A 12,034-nucleotide genomic window follows, 5' to 3' on the forward strand; every position below is an offset into this window, starting at 1 on the left:
CCTACAAGATCTTCAAGGAGAGAAAGTGTGAGCAAATAATTTTCTATCGAGCCAAACTAGATATGTTTTAAAATAGGTTTTAATACATAAAAGTTCAGAAAATACTGTTTCCTGAGCCATTTAAAAAAGTAATGCTGGAAAAACTTCAATAAAACATAAATTGGCTAAGGAAGCCAGAGCAAAGGTAATAGCAGTGAGCACTGATAATATGTATCTGTAAAACTAAGATTAAAAAAATATGAAAATTAATGTGACAGGTTATAATGGAAATGTATGTGCCTTGAAAATCTGGAAATGATACATATACTAGTATATGAATATGAAAGAGAAGGTAGCAAAAAAAGTGTGAAGTGGCATAGTTTTGGTAATTGCCTAATGTGTAATGTCTGGGAATCAAAAGTATCACATGAAGTTGCAAAATCCAGCATTTAAATCATAAACATGTTTCACAATTCAAAGGTTAAAACTAAGAAATACATTGGCTAAATCTTGGCAGTGGAAGGAGAAAAGAAATATGCTAATTTTTGTCTTATAGAGAGAACTGTATTAATTTCCTATTGCTGCTCTAACAAACTACCACAAACTTAGCAACTTAAAACCACATCAATTAGGCTGGGCGCTGTGGCTCATGACTGTAATCCCAGTACTTTGGGAGGCCGAGGCGGGCAGATCACGAGGTCAGGAGTTTGAGACCAGCCTGACCAACATGGTGAAACCACATATCTACTAAAAATACAAAAGTTAGCTGGGCATGGTGGCATGTACCTGTAATCCCAGCTACTAAGGAGGCATAGGTAGAAAAATCACTTGAACCCGAGAGGCAGAGGTTGCGGTGAGCTGAGATGGCACCAGTGCACTCCAGCTTGAGTGACAGAGTAAGACTCTGTCTCAATAAAAAAAAAAAAAAGAAAAGAAAAAGAAAAAGAAACCACACAAATTTATTAGCTTATGGTTCTGCAGGTCAGATGTCCAAAATCGATTTCACAAGGCTAAGGTCAAGATGTTGGCTGGGCTGCTTCCTTCTGGGGATTCTGAGGGAAGAATTCATTTCTTTGCCTTTCTTAGTTTCTAGTAGCCACTTGAGTTCCTTGGCTGGTGGAATACAAGTGGTCACTAGAAACTGAAAAAGGCAAGATGAACCCTTCCTCCATCTCCAGAGTGCATCACTCCAATCTCTGCTGTGTCATCAGATCACCTTCTCCTCAAATCTGACCTTGCATGCCTCTTACATTGGGTCCCATGGGTAACCCAGGGTAATCTCACCATGTCATGATCCTTACATTACTGGTAGCTACAAAGTCCCCTTTTCCATATACAGTAACATGATATTCAGGTTCTGGATATTAGGACATGCACATATTTGGGGGCACTTGTTCAGTTTACCATAGAAACTATTGTGTATTTTCTTCAGACGCAGATGATTAAGGTGATTTTTATGTAATAGTGATTATGAGGATAACCACTTCACCTTTATAAGCATTGTTATGGACTAAAATGTGTCTCCACAAATTTATATGTTGAAGCCCTAACCCTCAATGTGATTGGATTGAATTAAATGAAGTCATAAGGATGGGGCTTTAATTCTATAGGACTGGTGTTTTTACAAGAAGAAGAAGAACCACCAGAGCCCTCTCTCTCTTTTTTTACATCCATGCAGATAAGGCCATGTGAGGACCCATCGTGAAGGTGGCCATCAAAGAACAGAGGAGAGAGGCCTCACCAGAACCCTCCTATGCTGGTACTTTGATCTTGGACTTCCAGCCTCCAGAACTGTGAGAAAATGAATTTTTGCTGGTGAAGCCGCCCAGTCTGTCGTACTTTGTTATGCCAATCCTAGCAGACCAATATAAACAGAACCCATTCTAAGTATCAGAGGAACTAAATACAAAAACAAGAAAACATAGTACCCTGTATTATTAGAAGCTGTAAAACAAAACTCGCCAAAAACTTTACAAAACCCAGAAAACTTAATGCAAAATAATAGGAGAGAATTAAGTCAAAATGTGTCTGTGAAATTAATAAATACAAATGGGCTTAATTTACCTACAAATACAAAAATATTTTCAAATTGAATTAAAAAGCAAATCTCAGCTCCATGCTACATATAAGGAACACTCCCTAAATAAAGAGATTTAGAAAAGTTGCAGATGAAATAAAACATTATACTAGAAAAAGGCAAAGAAAAAGAAAGCAGAGGTAGTGATGTTGTCCTAACACAAAGGATTGAGTTGTTAAATCAGAGTTCCACGAACCAGACAATCTACTATATATCAAACTTTATTAGTAATTTCCAAATGACACAGCTATAGCAGCCAGGTGTCCAGGACATTCAAATGTTCACCAGGTCCCTTTTTCTTGCACTGGACATACTCTCTGGCCAACTCATAAGATGATATTTCTAAATGGGTCTGTGGTCACTTTACATGCATGGCAGAGAGCATTTAGGTTATGAAATGCTTTTATTTTATCTCAGATTTATGTAACTTATATAACTTATGTGATATTTTCCAGGAGACATGGCTCATATATTCAAAGATTCTCAAGTTATTTACTGCAAACAATCCTAGAACAGGAACATCCTGCTAAAAGCATTCAATAGATAAGGACTCTTTTCTTACCTATTTCAATTATTCAACATATTTTCAAAAACATTTTTAAGGTATATTTACAAGGTGATTACACTGAGCTAACTGCCTCCTTTATTCCCAAGGAGTTTCTCCCAAATCCTATAACTGAAGGGAAATGGATTGCAGGATAGTTCCTTAACTCCATCATTCCTAGATATTACTATCAGACAAGATGAAATGTGGGACAGAAAGAACTAAATTAGTGTTAATAAATGAAATTGTACAATGAAGACATAACAATTGTAAATAGCAATGCATCAAAAAATATGGCAATAACATTCATAAAACAGAAATTGCAGAAGACACAAGAAATACAGTTGTGGTGAGGGAATTTAGATCACCTCTTTCGTATAAGACACATGAAGTTGACAGTAAATAAATAAGGATTTAAAAGACTAAAATAACATGGTTAATAAGTACATGTAATTGACATTTACTAAACTCTGTATCCTTAAATTGGAGAAAATATCTTCTTTTTCAAAAGCTTATGGAACATTCACATTTACCATCTATTGAGCCACATAAGTAAATTTCAATATACTCCAAAACAGGAGAAAAGAAAAAAGTTCAGACAATTTGATCATAGTTACATTAGAGTAGAAATAAATTTTAACAATTAGAAAACAGAAAGATTTCTCCTTTTGAACATTTACAAAACTCTCAAGCAACTCTTGGATCAAAGAGTAAGTAGAAACCAAAATTAAAGAATTTCCTGAAAGCAAGACAACGAAAATATTGTGTTTAAAGACCTTTGAAATAAAATAAAATGAGAATTCAGAGGAAAATTCAAGCCTTACATATTTTCAACTATTGAAAAAAGGAAGAAATAAATTATCCTCCAAATGGAAAAGATGGAAGAATAGGAATAGATTAAACCGAACAAAAACAGAAGAAAGGAAGTAGTAAAGGTAAAAGCAGAAATTACGAAGCTTCTAGAAAGAAATACGATAGACTAAATTCAAATTTGGTTCTAAAAAAAATGAGAAATGATAGAATAGGTAAAACACTATGTTTGAAAAGAGGAAAATTTCAAATATAAAAATTAAGTAATCATAAGGAAGGAAGAAACTATAGGAAGATATAATTTGCCAAAATTAACACCAGAAAAGATTTTCCAATTTTTTTTTTCTAATTTTTTTTTCCAATTGCATCCTGGTAAAAAGAAGAGCAGATTCTTATTGAACCTATGCAAAAATCTATACGGCCATTAAAAAGTAGAGAGATTCAATAAGAGAAGTGAATGCTGTGGAGAGTGAGAATCAGATGTCAATTAAAAATATTTAATTTCCTTTTATAAAGTTGGAGTCTACTAAATTGCTACAGGTTACAAATAGCTCAAAGATATCTAATGGGTGGTGTGCAGGTAAATGTTTAACCAGTGGCTCTTTAGAAAAAAAGAAAACAAGACCCTGACTGATAGCGTCTGCTAGCTTCTGTGGTTTCAATACTTCCCTATCATGGTTGAGTCAGCAACCGATGTGATGTCACTGAGCGCAGCACACCATTATACAGTACCCACCATGTCCATATAATAGACTTCTCCAGAGCACAGACTAGAGAGAAAGCACAGTAAAATAGTGAGGAAGTGATTCATTTGTTTGTTTAATATCTTTATTTATAATATAATTTATAAATATAATAATGGGATTTTATAGTATAATATAATTTTATAATATAATATATAATTAACATTTATATAATTTAATTTTTAGTAGAGTCTGTTTTTAACAACAGATCAAATGTTCCCAAAATGTTAACAGCTGATTTTAGCACACTACTTACTTTAACTATGCTTTGATTAAATCACCCCCCTCTGAGAATTACAGGTATACCTGCACTCCTGCCCAATGATGTAAACACACAATTGCAACATTGCTTGTGATAGCAGGAGATGAAAACAACCCAAGATTCTATTTGTGAAGGATTGGTTACATAAACTCTGGTATAGCCTCAAAGTGGAATGCTCTGAAAAAGTTAAAAAAAATTTTTTTAATTGAGAAGACTGTGTCTCAGTACAGAAATATCTCCAGAATGTATAACTACATTAAAAAAAAAAAACGATGGTGGGGAACAATTAATATTTTTATGTAAAAAAATAGAGTACATAATTTGATTTCGTTTGCATAAAGAAACACAAAAACACATGTAAAAGAAACTGAGAAAGTTAGTTTGCTTATATGAGATAGGAGTAGGATGGGAGGAGGAGAATAGGAGAGAGCAAAGCTTCCAAATATCTTTGTAAATAGTTTTGACTTTTGGTTCATGTGAACATATTAGCAAAACAATTAACGATCTTTTTTTGTTGTTGTTGTTGAGACAGAGTCTTACTCTGTTGCCCAGGCTGGAGTGCAGTGGCATGATGTCGGCTCACCGCAACCTCTACCTCCTGGATTCAAGCGATTCTCCTGCCTCACCCTCCCAGGTTGCTGGAATTACAGGGGCACGCGCTCATGAATGACTACTTTTTTGTATTTTTAGTAGAGACAAGGTTTCGCCATGTTGGCCAGGCTGGTCTCAAACTCCTGACCTCAAGTGATCCACCCGCCTCGGCCTCCCAAAGTGCTGGGATTACAGGCGTGAACCATCACACCTGGCCAACAATCTTTTTAAACTAAAATTTCTTTTTAAACTAAAAAGAAATATTGCTTGTTTTGACCTATACATAATATTTTTTATTGTTTACCATCTAAGCTTGATCAATTATCCTATATAACTTTGAATGTTACTTTCACATGTTTCATGTAATCCTGTTCATGTCAATTATTTTTCCCCAAATAAACATATTTGCTGTATTCACTTATTCGATATTTTTCTTTTCATTGACTGTGGAATCGATGAGTCTTTCCTTCTACTTGCTTTAGTTGTCCAAATACACCCTTTTTATACAGAAGTTTAACATACTACTATTGACGCAGTTTTTCAAAATTGTTTCCGTTGTGACCATTTGTTTCTGTTTTAAAATTACATTAGGTAGCTCTTGCACAATGAAGACAATGAAGCCACAGTTCATGCTTCAGTGTTAAAGAGAACACTTGACAGTCTTCTCACATTTTAATTTTACTCTTATGACTCATCTCTGCTTTCATTCAAACTAAAATTTTTGTGCAACCTGGGAAGGTGAAAAAAAATCACTGGTTGGAATTCAGGAGAAAGATTCTATTCCTAGTCCTCCATTTATTAAGTGATCATGGTTATAGGGCTTAACCTCTTGGAATGTGTTTTCTTAATTATAAAATAGGGATAGTCAGTTTTTTTCTGCATAAAGTACAAGGAAGATATGACCAAATATGGCATTTTTTTTTATGGGAGGTGCCTTGATGAAAGCAAAGACTCAAACAAATTCATGATATTATTATTACCACGACCACAGAGGTGCCTTAATATGCTGCATAGATTTTGAAATATAAAAAATGTCAATACCTTTGAAATAAAGCTGGATTCAAATTTTGCTGTGTCATTGAAAGTATTTATGTCAGCTCTATCTCTGTTTATCTTTAATCTGTTTACCAAGAGTAATATTTTATAGTACCTACTCCCTCTGCTGTTTGAACGTCCTTGTTTTCACATTGTGTTAAACTGTAAGTTGGGGGCAGAAATAAATCACATAGAATTCGCCTCTGTGTCAAGTGAAACATGCTTGCAATTATCTCGTTCTTTCTTAGGGTGGATTAGTCAAACATTCTCTATTCTTTTTTTTCTTTTCTTGTAGTTTGTAGAACCATGCTTTGATCTTCTTTCTAAATATGATTTTTTTTTTTGAGTGCAGTCTAAAGCTTTTAATTTGAATGGCACATGCTGTGAAATGCTAGAAACTGAAGATCTTTTTCTTATAAGACAAAGGAGTCAGTAGAGATGGTATTATTAGATGTCATGAGCTACTGCGGCTTCTCTACTTAGAGGATTTTTGTTTCTAGACTCTGAGTGCTAACTGAATAATTGTGAACTTTACTGTAAAATAAGTAAAATTTTGAGCAATCACTGCCTTCAGATACAAAGCTTATTCCAAGTATATTGCCTTTGGAGTCATGAACTCTTAAGTTTTGTTAAATTCAGTGAATGTATTGATCTTCATAAATGTGCACAATGCTATATGGGATCCAAAGAAATCCACCAACCAGTTTTCTCTAGACTTGCATTCTACCACCTTGGTCATAATTATACTTCAAGATTTATGTAAGAAAAAAGAAAACAAAATGCTCTCGAAGTTGCTAAATTAAATATAACCACTGTCTTAAGGTAATGCTAGCTTTCCAACACATGCTTATATTCTATAAGCATTTTTTCTGGTCCCGAGGCCATCCATTCTCCTTTGCTTCTTTAATGTGAAATGTAACATATAATTTGTCCTTTTTTTTTTGAAACTGGGTCTCACGCTGTCACCTAGTCTGCAGAGTAGTGACACCATTATAGCTCACTGTAACCTGGAACTCCTGGGCTCAAGCTGGAGCTACAGGTGGGCACCATTCCTGGCTAATTTTTATTTTTATTTAATAATTTTTGATTTTAAAAAAAAATCTTTGTTGTACAGGGCTGACCTCAAAAGATCCTCCCTCACTGGTCTCTCAAAGCACTTGGATCATGGTGCGAGCCACTGCGCCCAGCGTGCCATTATTTTTAATTCATCCAGTTAATTTATGCTTTGTAGATTCCAGAAATTGTATTGGAGATATGAATAAAAGTATCAGTATGAATATTTATTAACTGAAAATGCTTTTCTCTCTTTGCATACAGGACAGTGGGTTTGGCGAGGTGGAGGGTGATCAGAACACTTGCATGACCAGACCAAGTTCTGGGGGACTGAGCACTGTGGGTTTGGTAATAAAGACCCGCTGTCCCAGGGTGAAGTTTGTCTTCCCTCTGCAGAAGCTGACAGCATGGCCGCCTTGTCAGAGCCTTTGCATGCCAAGGAGCCAGGTGAGTGGGGAGGAAGAGTTTAATGTCTGCTGGTTGCCCAGGCTACCCTCTGGAGATTCTGCACAGCCTCTCCCAGTCCATTCAAGAGCAAGGCAAAATGCAGCCATTCAGGGACTGAGGAGTCCCTCACTCCCAGGGAAGCCAATTATTCTCCAAACTAGCAGTCAAACAGTCCCTCTCTGGGTAGTGCTTTTGTGCATCTGCCCTAAATGTCCTTGCTTGTTCAATTGTGCATCAGTAATTATGGTAATTCCTGAAGATGAAAAGCTCCTGGCCTTCTTGCTCTCCCTGGAGATTCATGTCTTCATCCATAAACTGAAACTGTCAGGCAGTCATCTGAACTATGAGCAACATTTTCATGTAAGTAATGTGTTCAAGCCCTTTAAAATGGCCTTTTTGATTCAGTTCTCGGAAGCTGAGAATGGAAAGTGCCTACAACTACACTCCAAACCAGAATTTTCGAGTACAGTGAAGGCGAGAGTGATGGAAGTAGAGAGGCATCCACTTGTCCTCCAGACCCGCTTGAGGGGCATCATATCAGAGCGGGAGAGTCAGTTCAGGCAACGTTTGTGAAAATAATCCTTGAAGGGGTCTGATCTTCCTACCATTCCTCTTCTAAGGCAGATGAGGAGCATCCCCACCCTGGGGAAGAGAGTGTAATTCCCAGAAACAGTCTTAGTAACCATTAATGTGAGGTATTGACAGGGGCTTGGGTAGGGGTAGAGGATCCTCCTGGACTTGACAGAAAACAAACCAAACAGAGAAAGAAAAAGAAAAGATCCCTTGGAACTTGAATATGTCTTTGCGAAAGGATTATTTATTTTTAAAAATAATTGCCTTAATTTAATTTGCCTGCAAAAGGATTTGGACGAAGTGATTTTGGAAATTCTATTACAGAGAACCTTATGAAAAACTCAACTTTCTAAAAACTAGGCAGATAGAGGCTGATCAGCTGAGACACAAAGTGGCTTTGCTATGTGTGACCCATGGCCTGGCAACACTGGAGCAGCTGGCCACTGCAGCAGGAGACTTCTCTCCCCACAGTCACCAATAAGGATGACCTTTGGTCAAAATCCAGACTAGTGAAGACCTATAGTGTGTGGAGTTGGCTGTGTTTTAACCTCAGTGGAAACATACTGAATTTCGACGAGTAAAAGGGAGAGTAACATCACACAAGCTAAGGGCCTGAGACCTTGTCTACCAGAGAGAGGGCACCTCCATTGCAGAGTGCAAAATTCTCCCATGGCCAGTGGCAAGGGGTGCTTTTTGTGTTCCCGTAGTTGTGATATAAAGTGGGGTGTGGCCCTGGGCAGTGAGAGAGAGGCAGGTGTCTTTTGCACTAGCCATGTGGCATACCCCTACCCTCTACCCCAGGGCAGGAGCACCTTCAGCAGACACTCTGAGGCTCAGTGGGTCTTTGCCCTTTCACTATTTTATTGTCTGTTAATTTCTGTTCATTGAGCAAATATAAAATGTAATTTTAATTGTAGATAGCACTGGTGTCTCCAGTGGCATTCTCTTTGCCAAATACCTTATTTAACTTCTTGGCCATGTGGACACCGTTGATCACCTCTCCATCCTGAAATTCTTTCTCCTCTTGGTTTCTCTGACTGTTTCTTTTCCTTCTCCTTCATTGACGCCTGTTCTTCATCAGTGTTCTTTGATAGATCCCTATTAAAGCGCATGGTTTGTCCAACATTTTCTCATCAGCTTGATTTTCTTGCAATGTTCACTTTCTGTGCCCTTATTTACCTGCATGGCTCTGCCCTGTGTCTCTCCAACACAATCTGCCCAGCATTAGACAGCCCTGGACCACGCACCCAAATGAATGCCTCACTGGTGCCTCAAGCACAGCCTTCCAAACCCAAGCTCATTCTGTTCTTTCTACAGCTTGCTGTGATTCCTCCTGTATTTCTTATTTCAGTTAATGGCACCGTCATTCACTTGGTCACCCAAGCATAATCCTAAAGTAATTATAAACCCTTTCTCCTCCCTTACTTCCACATTCATTCAAACCACTTCTTGTCAATTTGATTTCCTACATGGTTCTCAAAACTATCTTATTCTCCCAAATCTGCTTAGCAATTGTGTTGTTTTAGGGTTGATTCACCTCTCACCTAGATGGTTAGGAGAGCTTTATTACTGTTCTCTGTCCAAAGGCGTCCTCCTCGCGTCAGTCAGGGCCACTTCCACCACACGGTCAGCTCACGATCCCAGCACGGCCGGGCCGACCTACTCTTCCCAGAGTCTGCGACCTGCCTGTCCCGATGCACCACTTTCCTCTCCTCACACCTTCTGTAACACTGCAAGCCCCACACCACCACGTGTCAGGCTCTCACACCTTTGCACGTGTGCCTCCATGCCTTTTCTTCTTGATAAATTCTTGCTCAAATTCCAATCCCTACCTTAGTGTCATCTTTCTTCTACTACCAGAGATAATCTAAACTTCTTTTGAAATAATTCTGCCTGTACGTCTTATATGCCATTCATTGCTTTGTGTTGCCAAACTTTCTCTCACTCCCCAACTTAGAGTCTGACATGTGACCGGCACTGACTTTTCAAACCTGTGGATTCAATGCAGTCAAGAGTTTCAGTATAAGCAGTTTCAAGTTTAAGTCTACAGCCGTGAGAAAGTCCTGGTTGCATGCCATCTATGTCACATGCACAGCACCTTTAGCTGCAACAACACACGATTCCGATTCAATATGGAGCTCCTCACACCTACGCATTCCCTCCAGTATGTTCACCAAACTAAAGACAAGTGATACTTCAAAGACCCCAATCTGGGCATGCCACTCTCCTGCCTGAGAGCCTTCACTGGCTTTTTATTACTCTTAGGCTGAAATCCAAAATCTTTGACATTCTTGACAAGGTTCAGCATGGTCTGCGCCATAACTGCTCTTGATCACCAGGCTCAAGCACCTCAGCCTCGTCAGGGTGCCACAGAAATGCCCCACTGTTGACCATCTACATTCTTCACATATGCTGTTCCCTACCTGGAATGCTCTTTCTTCCCCCTCTCCTGGATAACTGCCATAACTGCAGTCCTTAAATATCAGCTTCAATGCCATTTCAAGAAGGGCTTCCCTGATGTTCTCTGACTGAGCAGAGTTCCCAGACACCAGGTCTTCTTCAGAGAATCTGCACACAGGTGTAGACTACACTCCACCTAAGTGTGCAGTATCTCACAGGATGCTTCACGCTGAAGACAAGACTGATTTGGGTATTTATTTTGACAGCTTTCTGACAGATATAAGTGCGTTATGAAAGGGATGCTGTTTTTAAATTTCATGCAAATTTGCTGCATTGGCTATCACTGTTTATTAAACACCTTTTCTACATAATATTTGCCAAAGCTGGATGGATTTAATTGTTGTTAATTATTCATTAATTATTCCTAACATTAAAAAAATTTAGATCCCATCTCTCACACTAGATTGCACATCCTCTTTGAGAAGAGATTGTCTCTCTGTGTTGGTATTGTTGTACCCCCAGAGGGTGCCTTTTCTTCAGCCACTTGGGGATACTCTGCAATTTCTGCTGAGTGAAGTGAGCTGAAGCCAGCTGCATCCCGGCTCAGCAAGACTCCATTGGCTGCCCTGGGGTCTTAAGCTAACGAAGTTGCTCCCTCCAGCTCTGCACTCATTGCTGCACAACAATATCTGTTGTTGGAGCCACAAGAAAGGGAGTTAATTGCAGTTTACTGGTGGGTTATTTAGTCTATCTAACAAAAATGTCAAAGCCACCCACCACCCAAGATGCTCCTTAGCATTGTAGCATTATCCAATAAAAATCACCACATTTTCATCTTTAAAAGTGCTTTCCATGTACTTAGTTATAAGCATAGTGTTTGCATTGAGTAGAATGGCCAAGCCTAACCATGTGTGCTTTATATCAGTGTGTAACAGTGCACAGCATTTTAGCGGTTTATTTTTCCTTTCTATTTTATGAGCTTTTATCCAATATTATGATAAAATTGCATATTCCCAAGAGCATGACTCGACAGAAGCAGCTGTACTTCCTGGATTTAGAGACTCGGGTGGGTTCCCCTGGCAACCTGAGCCACCTGAAGGCTTCTCCATGCTCTGTTCATTTTGTCTTCCCTTTATTTTGGCCATTAATTTGGTAAAAAAGAAAGATAAGAGTGCTCAAATGAAATAAAACTACTTTTATCATAATTAGTCTTGTTTTACCTTCAAAAGACTGTCTCGACTAGAAGAGGACTTTTTTTTTTTTTTTTTTTAAATCAATGAGAATGAGAACCTCCTATTATAGTTTGGTAACCCCAGGCTGGACTTGTACCCCTGCTTTTGTTATGGAAGGGAAACTCCTCTGCACTCATGGTATATGTGAGAAATGGAGTTCAAGAGTCTGAATTGTTGAAATTGTATCAACTTGGTAACTTCTTTAAAGGTTTTCACCTCTTTACAATTTTACCTAAATCTTTTCAAATAATAACTTTTCCTTTCTTTTTCCATCTTTGCTGAATATCC

Source organism: Macaca nemestrina, chromosome 8, assembly GCF_043159975.1.
Source record: "Macaca nemestrina isolate mMacNem1 chromosome 8, mMacNem.hap1, whole genome shotgun sequence".
NCBI lineage: Eukaryota > Metazoa > Chordata > Mammalia > Primates > Cercopithecidae > Macaca > Macaca nemestrina.